We start from the raw sequence: 9,077 nt of genomic DNA, 5'->3' as shown, positions 1-9,077 counted from the left end.
AATGGTTACATTGTTTCTGGAAGTTAAAAAGAGATTTATTTATACTAACATACAGAGAACATTAAATAATCTAGATTTATCTTTTGGTCCAATAAAATATATTTGTTTATGAATTGTTTAAAAATAATTGATCTTATTTTTACTCTAGTTAATGTATATCAGCATAGACAAGAGACTGATGGAGGGATCATTTAAAAGAGAAAGTTACTAGGTAAACTAAGAATGAGGTACATCTAAAAATTTATTTATTTTTTTAGACGAGGCAACCCTTGTTTGACTTCACAGATTGCAAGGACCTTGACAGATTATAATCCATTATTTTTTATTTTTTACCAGGTGCCTACAGCACCTGGTCTTCATAGGTGTTCTCTCAACCAAGTACTATCCTGGCCCGATCCTGCTTAGCTTCCGAGATCAGACGGGAACAGGCTTGTTCAGGGCGGCATGGCCATAGACTAGGTACATCTAATTTTGAATGGCATTTATTCTATGATGATTTTAGAAGCTTTTCCTGGCATTTTATATACTGGGAGCAAGCAGTTCATTAAATATTCTAGAAGGTTAAAGGGGAAGTATGAAGATACTTTTCATGTTTTTGTTTTTATTTTATTTTATATTTCGGCTTATTTTTATTTTACTTATTTTGACCCTGGATTGTGAAATTAGTTCAGCATATTCCAAGACAAATATGATGCATGAAAAAAAGGAAAACAGAGTTTCAAGAAGTTACAACTGCAATTTCGACATCCTTACAAGGACTGTCATTGTTCTTTCTCTGTTGGTTGACTAAATTCTAGCTCTTTTACACCTGGCTTTGGAACACCTCTTCTCGGTGACTCAGGCCTTGGGTGGAGCAGCCATACTTGTACCTAACTTATCCTTTTTCTGAGTAAGGGAGGAAAAACACTAATAAGTCATGCCATTAATCTAAGTCATCAATTGTTTTCAAAATACAGATGGAATCTTCAATGTGAATCATTAATGCTAAGATAAAATAATGCATAAAGAGTGAAATTGTTTTCAGTTATTAGGGATTTTAATTGCTACCAAAACCAAGGGTCCTTCTGGCTTTGATTAAATTTAGTTTTAAATCCCACCTTTAGAAATCATATATATATACCCGACAGAGATGCAGCCATTCCTCTGGATAAAGAGCAACCTCTGAGGCAGCAGAAGGCAGTAGCCAGGACCTAACGGCCACACAGTCAGGACCATAGGCAGGTTAAAGAGAGCATCTTGACCTAAGTTATATTTCAGCTCCTGAGCCCTGACGTGAAACGACCCCTGGCTGCTTTCCCATGAAACCAGACAGAAGGACACTGGAAAGGACCTCAGAACAGTCCTCAAAACCTGAAGAAATGATTTTTTACTCTTAACTCTCTTCCAACAAATCATCTCCCAGTATGACCCCAAACCCAAAGCCCTAACCCATTAGTGTCTTGTGATTTTGCCCTAACATAATATACAACCTACATACCATCAGGGAGTTTGGGTTTTTGAGCGTTAGCTTCCTGTCCTCCTGTATGGCATCATTCATCAATAAAATTGCCAATATTTCTCCACTGCAATTCCCAGGGTTCAGTGTTTGGCTCTGCTAGTGCTGGGTGGACGAACTCTTTCTGTTCAATAATGCTACTCTGCTTCCTGATAGCTGAGTGACTGATGACTTAATTTCTGAACCTTAGTTTTTATGTCCCTTCTCCACTATGGGTCGATTCCAACTATGGCAACATTTTCTCAAAAGCTAAAAATACTTCACACATGTAATTAAAGTGGACTCTGGGTGTGCAGGGTCTTTGAAGTGGGGGCGGAAGATGAAAGAGAAAAGTGAGAGGAAGGTGTTGCCAACATAATTAGGTGGTGATCTTTCCTTTTCTTTTTAAGATTTGCTAGTTAAACATTACTTTTGATCTTCTCTGTCTTCACATGATGTAATCTTTAAAAAAATAGTAAAATTAACTTAAGTATGTCTATAGCCCAAAGATGAAAAATTAATTAACTGTTCTAGTAAATGAAGTACCAAGTAGAACTACAATATTCTACCCCAAAATAAGATGATTTCAACACCCGTCCTCTAAGAGTTTGTAAACTAATCAGAAACGTAAGACAAAGTAGGTGAGAAGATAAATAGCAATATAAGACTTTAATAGAAATTAAATATACGTATCTATAAAATAATCTATATATCAAAAATTATTCACTATCAAAAATTTTATACATATTTATATGTTCTACAGAAATATGTAAAGCAGTGGACAAAGATATAAGGGGAAAAATAGATGTGAAAGCAGAAAGACTGGAAATATAGGAAGCCCAGACTCTTGATTCTATTCTAGTGGCAGATAAATACTGGGAGCAACTTTTTTAGCTGGGCAAACTGCTGCTACTTATATAACTTTTAGTAGCTTATTACAAAATGACTACTAAGTGCTAGGCACTTTGTTAACCACTGCAGCATACCAACTCACTTAAGGCTTATAATGACATTAAGGGATGGGTACTTGTCTTATCTCTGTATTATAGGTAAATAGCTTAAAGCTTAAGTAACACAAAAGGGAAGGTTGGAATGGAGATGTCAATTCCGAAGTTCCAGACTCTAGAATCCATGCTCCTAAACTCTACATAAACTCTCACCTCTCAGGTTAAAAATATTTCTCCAAAAGTTAAATATATAAGTTTTGTAAAAGATCACATATCTGTTTCACATGCAGAAGCTACATTTCAATAATAATGATGAAATACCATCGTGCCTTGATTTTTTTATACCTAGATCAAGCTTGACCTTACTTAGTACAGGGATATTGTCATGTCTTTGTACCTCCATTCTCCGTTGGTTTGAAAATGTGACTTGTGCCCCAGTAAGTTTTTGTCAAATAATCAGTTTCACATCTGTCTTTGCTTCTGTTTTCATTTGTCATATTTTTATTTTAAGATACGAGGCTATTTTAACATTATCAAACATTGGTAAATTTTCACTTTCCTATGAAATACTCAATGTTGTTATTTGGAGATGAAAATAAAGAAAAAGAGGTTGTTTTAATGTTCTTCTAACATAGAGTCGGGGACACTGGTTTGGGTTTAGGACACTTAGTTGAAATTCCAGTTCTTACAGTTGTTAACAGTTGAAACCTCCGGCAAAGCATTTGGTGCTCTTTGAGCTTGGGTTTTCTCATCTATACATGGTAGAAAACTTATAACTTAGACTTTCTTTTAAAGTCCCAATGACCATGTAATTCCCTACGTCCTATCTGGCATATAGCATTTATATATACAGTATTGAACAGTTAATTTGTCTTTCTCACTTTCCCCTTCTATCTCAAATAAATTTTAGGTAATCAAGAGAAAAATTATTCTTATTTTTAAAAACCATTGGATTTCATAAGTGAGAATACGATCTATATAACAATTCATCACAGTGTTAAATAATTTACCTTTACTCTGTAAAAGTAGAGTTTTATTCTTCTATTAGGCTATAATTTGTCAGTAAAATGAAGTTTCCTTTTCCTCATAATAACATATTTAATCCTTTTAGTATAATATGCTACATCAAGGTTCATAAAACTTCGAGCTTTAAAATGATTAATACACCTACTAAAATGACCTCTTGCACATGCTCCTTGCCAAAAAAATGATTAAATCTACATCTTACAGTTTTGTAACCCTTGAATGTAACAGAAATCATAAAATAAAATACAAAGAAAACTCAGTTCTGATTTTGCTTTTTATTTATTTATATTCTAACTATTAGATAATTTCCTGAAGTTAAAACAATCAATAGATACTTAGATTTTTTTAAGTGTCAAAAATTATCTGCTTCAATTGTAAATTGGTAAAGCCAAATTTAAAAATAAGTACAACACTCAAAAATATTCTTTTTCCAGCTACTTCTCTCTGTCATAACACAGGAATTCTGGCTTCCATTTATCCAATCCTCATGGCAATTATGAATTGTCAGCATGTTAAACTATTAAACTGAAACGAAAATTCTCTATTTTTTAAAAAACTAATATTCTGTCTAAATTACTTTGGAACTTCAAATTCAACATTTGATAGAAACTTCTCAGTCATTCAATACTTAGTTTCCTGAGCAATTATTCTTCTACTGAGAAGATTAATTGGTCTCAGAAGCTGATTTTGTTCCCTTCTTCGCATTGATTGGCTGCTAGAAAACTCATTTGTGTGACAAATGTAGACTCTGAAATACACATTTTATTTATCAACCTCACATTAGGCTTTGTGTTATTTTCTCTGTATTTATGTTCCAATTATTCTACTTTGTTTACTCATTTTACTTTGTAGATTTTATTTTATTACATACTATATTTATAAGTTACAATAAGTTACTTTATTTTTAAACATTTGGGTGTGGATAAACTTAAAAGTAAGTCAATCTTACGAAACCCCATACGCCTCCCACATATTCTCCAGCTGAATTGGTGACGGTGAAGGCCGTTGGCATCCTTTCCTTTCTCATTCTTGCATTCTGTGGTTTATACAATCTTGGAATTTTAACTCCATCATTGCTCCAAATGTTCTGGTCTTCTTTTTAATGATGCTTTATTGCGTTAGTTAAGAAATCAAATAGTTTGCCACATGGTCGGTCAACTATTGTCTCATTTCTTCAAACCATCTTTTAAATTCTTTCCAAAATGGCCTTTAAAAAATGCAAGTCAGACTATACATTGCACAGTTAAAAGCATAAAAAAGTAATGTTGTCACAAATGCTGTGTACTCCTTCGCTCCTACTTGTGTTGATTTTATCACTCTTGTAAGTTTATCATTCACGTGTTCTCTTACAAATAAGTGTTTGTTAAGAACTATGGTTAGGCATGCTGTTGTGAAAGATGAAATGCACTGCGCAGTTAAGGAGATTATTTTATTCAGGCTCTTGCAATAGGGAAAACGTTCCTTAATAAAGAAAGTCTCAAAGGAAAGGGGGCTGATGTTTTTTAGAGGCAGGTAGACAAAGGACTCATTCATGAATCTTAAGGACACCTTGTAGAAGGATGGAGATGAGTCTTCTCTAAGTTACCGAGGGTGAGTGGAGGTGGGAATATGCTAGGCCAAAGTGTTTATGGCTGGGGGCCATTTCAGAGAACACAAAATGGTGGGGAAGTAGCTTCACTTTTGCTATTTTTCATCAACACAGGGGTCAGGTAAAGTTTAACATTGTCACTATTCACCTGTTCAACAAAATGATATGTCCTCGCATTTATATTAAAATTGTTCATGCAAATGAAAGTAGAAAATAATGACCAATTCCTTAAATATACTCATTATTTTTTTATATGCCCTTATATAATGAAATTGCTTTCAGAATGACAGGAAGACTGGGGAGAAACTGCATTATTCAATAGGCAACCTCTCTGTCCCAACCCCCAATGATGTTGATGTAGGTGGTTAGCAGGCCACATTTTGAGAAACCCTGGATGGTGATATCGTTCATCCTAACCTCTGGATATAATTGGCATTTTTCCTTGTACCCCTCACTTAACGACCAAGAGCACCAGTGATCCCTCAAGTCAGGCAAGGAGATTGTCTCCCCCACTGCTGACATAGCCATTGTTTCAGATCTTCCAATTGATAAGGATAAGGAGTCATTTCATAAGCCTCTATTTTCCAAGAGTAACTTAAGCTCTAATTTCATAGACATTAAATCACACTGAATTTCTCTCTCTTAAAGGCTCGTTGGTAGCGCAGTAGCAGCTCACTAGAGAGCAGACTTGCCTCAGCTGTTCCCGCCTCCGCCAGGTGGTGAAAGGAAAAATAATTTGCTTACCTGTGAAAACAGGTTGCCTATAAATCAAAAGGGGTCAAGTTATGTCCACCAGATGGAGGTTTTAAAATCTTAATGTGTAAGTTAAGATATAATGGATTACTGGAGGGGAAATTTTAGTAAGGTTGAATCATTTTGTTGCCTTCTGGGATCTAGGGAGAGCAAAAGGTTACCGTTACAGTGAACAAGAATAAAGTCAGATTTTCATCTTCGGTGACCTAATTACAAAGGATGTGATTTTGACCCATTAATTTTCAGAATCCTATCTAATTATCTATTGGTATGTCTTACTCAAGCTCAAAAACACATGGGCAAATAGGTTTCTCTGCTAAGTGTATAGCTTCTTTTGCACAAGTACTGAATTTTGGCATAATTTTACCCATAAACTTATTCTGAATTAAGGGTGGGGGTAGGGTATCTAAAGAGCCAATCTCAATCTCTCTCTTTCTCTTTCTCTCTCTTCCTCCCTCCTGCTCTCTTTCTTTTTCTCCCCTTATCTCTCACTTCCTTTCTTTCTGTTTTTTGGTCTACCACTCTTTAGCCCTGGGAATGTAAAATGAACAGTATAACAGAGAGCAAGAAGAATCCAAGTCAGTCAATTGTCTATTTTTAAGATAGAAAGTTGAAATGTTGCTTAGCCTAAAGCTTTGGTGTTAACTGTAGAAATCATTTATTCATGTTCCATCACTGGAGTTAGCTATATGAATACATTTGACATTGAATGATTTTTTTTTTTTTTATTGTGAAGGGGATAGTCACAAGCAAAGCTGAAGTAATCTATGAGTGACAGAGATTATCAAGATATCAAGAATGCATATATATTCTTATGTGTAAATATGGTATCTATACAAAATAAATGATTTTAGATTATTCTAAAGTATTATTCCAACTGGAAATTATGACTGCCTTCCATGACTTGGTCTTTTTTTTTTTTTTTTTTACCTTAAAATTTCACGGTCTACTTTTTTTCTCACTAGTCTTTGTGGAAAAGTGCAAAATTTTATTTAGTAATACTTGTCACTTTTGTGGCATTCCAGAATTGAAGTTTTCTCTTTTGATTCTCTATTGCTAACTAATGAGCTTAAATTAACATCTTGCTGCCTTGCGACCCCCGACAGAAAACATGGCTTTTTTGTAGAGGAAAAAACATTTGGGTAGGTGGATTGTTCGGTGTGTAGACACCCATTAGTTCTCTTGATGTAAGTTCTTTCCCTCATCTTAAATTCTTAGCTACTTTAAAAATATCACCACATTTACATTTTAGACCTTTGTCAAGATGTTTTTCGTTGACTTATAACTTTAAAGTTCTACATAAAAAGAAGAGTCTGTTTTAAAAACCTAAACTTTTTGAAACATTTTAAATCATTTGTTAGTTAATCATTACCCTTAATGGAAATAAATAAAGTAATCTACATCTTTAATTTTCTTTAGTATGGTGATTCTTAATGAAAACAATGGAAATGTGAATTGTGATTGTAGATGTAACTCATGTTTTGACATAGGTTTCTGACTTGAAGTCATTTAATACATATACTTTTAATTCATATAGGCCAGGGTTATTATTAAATATTTATAAAGTGAAGGTGAACTTCTATTTTCATTTACATTTGTTATTCATCTTTATGTTTTAAGACTTTTAAACTATGCAATAACTCTGTCCATTCTTCTTTATTATCATCATCTTAGTTCTATTTACATCAGAGCTAAATTGAATTTTAGTAGATTCATGAAACAAACTATTATCATCCAGGGCAAGATAATCCTGGAAATTAAGTTCTTATTAATGTAGATAGCAAGGTTTGTCACTGAAGGAGGTTGTAATTCTCAGTGTTGTGCTTAAAGTGAATTGAAAGAATAACTGAGCATGAATGCTTCACCCCAATTGGGGTGGTTGTCCACTCAGTATATTTCTTTTACTCAGCTATGAACGTACATAACTATAAGCCAGATAAAATCACCTATGAGTCAGATAATATATGTACCAGCTCATTTGCCTGATTCTTTGATCTGCTTTCAGTATGTTGAAGCAAAGTAAAGACATCTTCTATCTCTCATAGTCCATCTGCAAATAAATACATAGACTTGTCCTTGGAAAGTGTCACTGTTGCTTGCTAAGGCAACAAATGATGCCTCCTGATTTTAGATATCTAGTTACATTGCTAGAATAACCCATTGACACTAACAGGCTTTATTCACTGTTCTATATTTTCTTTTTACTGGAATTTAGAGAGCTCCAAGATAACAAAGAATACAATTCCTCATCCAACAGCTCAATAAAGCATATACCTGGATTGTGTATTAAAAATCAAAATGACAACATTGGGCATCAAATTTATTTTTATGAATTATTTATTTCTTAATATATAGAAAAAATAATTGGGTACTCCAAGTGTAATATTTGCATTTTGCTACAACAACAATTCTCACAACAACAATTTCAACAACTGCTGCTCTCCTAAAAGTAGGACAGCTCTAAAGTTAGTGATGTATTTGATACTATAGAAATGTGTGCGGTCCTTTGCCATGTCTGAAGTGTATAACTTGTACTGCTAATAGTTTTATGCCCTCACCAGTGTAAATGAACAACCTATTGTGGTTAAGTAGAGAAAACTCCCCAGACCTTAAAAGACAAATCTATTTAGCAGTATTTTGACTAGTATATCGATTTTCCATTATAGAAACAACCTTTATTTTATCATAAAAATAATGATAAATGATCATATGCATTTCTCTGATTAGGAATATAAAGTAATATAATTAAAGGATTTGCTAAAGTTCACACATGGAGAAATGAAGGTCAAGTCGGTTGGGCTGGTAAATCGAATTCTGGTGATTATTTAACTTTTAATGATAATATTTGTGACAATCATGATAGCAAGTACATATAATAATCTGCTGTTTGGTAGGGACAGTGTTCTAAGCATTTATATATAAACTAATTCAGCTATCCAAACAATCCCTGAGGCAGGGAGCTTTGTATTTGGGGTGGCGCAGAGGGAAAGGTAGTGCACAAATTAATCAACCAGCAGCAGTGCAGTCCCGTGAGAACCAGCTCTCACATCCCGCTCTCATTTTGTTCTCCTCTATTTTGAAGTCAGTCTACCTCCAGACAACATAAGAAACAATCCAGTGCTTAGCTATGATGTCCGTGGGTTGTAAAAACTTAGAATAGAAATATATTTAACAGGTAAAGTTGACTGTTGACTAATTACAGATCATTATCAACCCTATTAAATAATCTGCTAAGCTGAAGTATAACTTTGACTCATTACTTTAAGGGTCCAAGCTTCTAAATTTGTTC

General features: G+C 34.0%; 1 pseudogene; it reads right to left on the bottom strand.

The window, feature by feature from the left end:
- Positions 1-337: 337 nt before the first annotated feature.
- On the bottom strand, positions 338-456 carry LOC118609623 (annotated as a pseudogene).
- Positions 457-9,077: the final 8,621 nt, after the last annotated feature.

Source organism: Rousettus aegyptiacus, unplaced genomic scaffold (assembly GCF_014176215.1).
Source record: "Rousettus aegyptiacus isolate mRouAeg1 unplaced genomic scaffold, mRouAeg1.p scaffold_m13_p_11, whole genome shotgun sequence".
Lineage (NCBI taxonomy): Eukaryota > Metazoa > Chordata > Mammalia > Chiroptera > Pteropodidae > Rousettus > Rousettus aegyptiacus.
The sequence above is the reverse complement of the archived record's forward strand: the minus strand, read 5'-3'. Positions and strand labels throughout refer to the sequence as shown.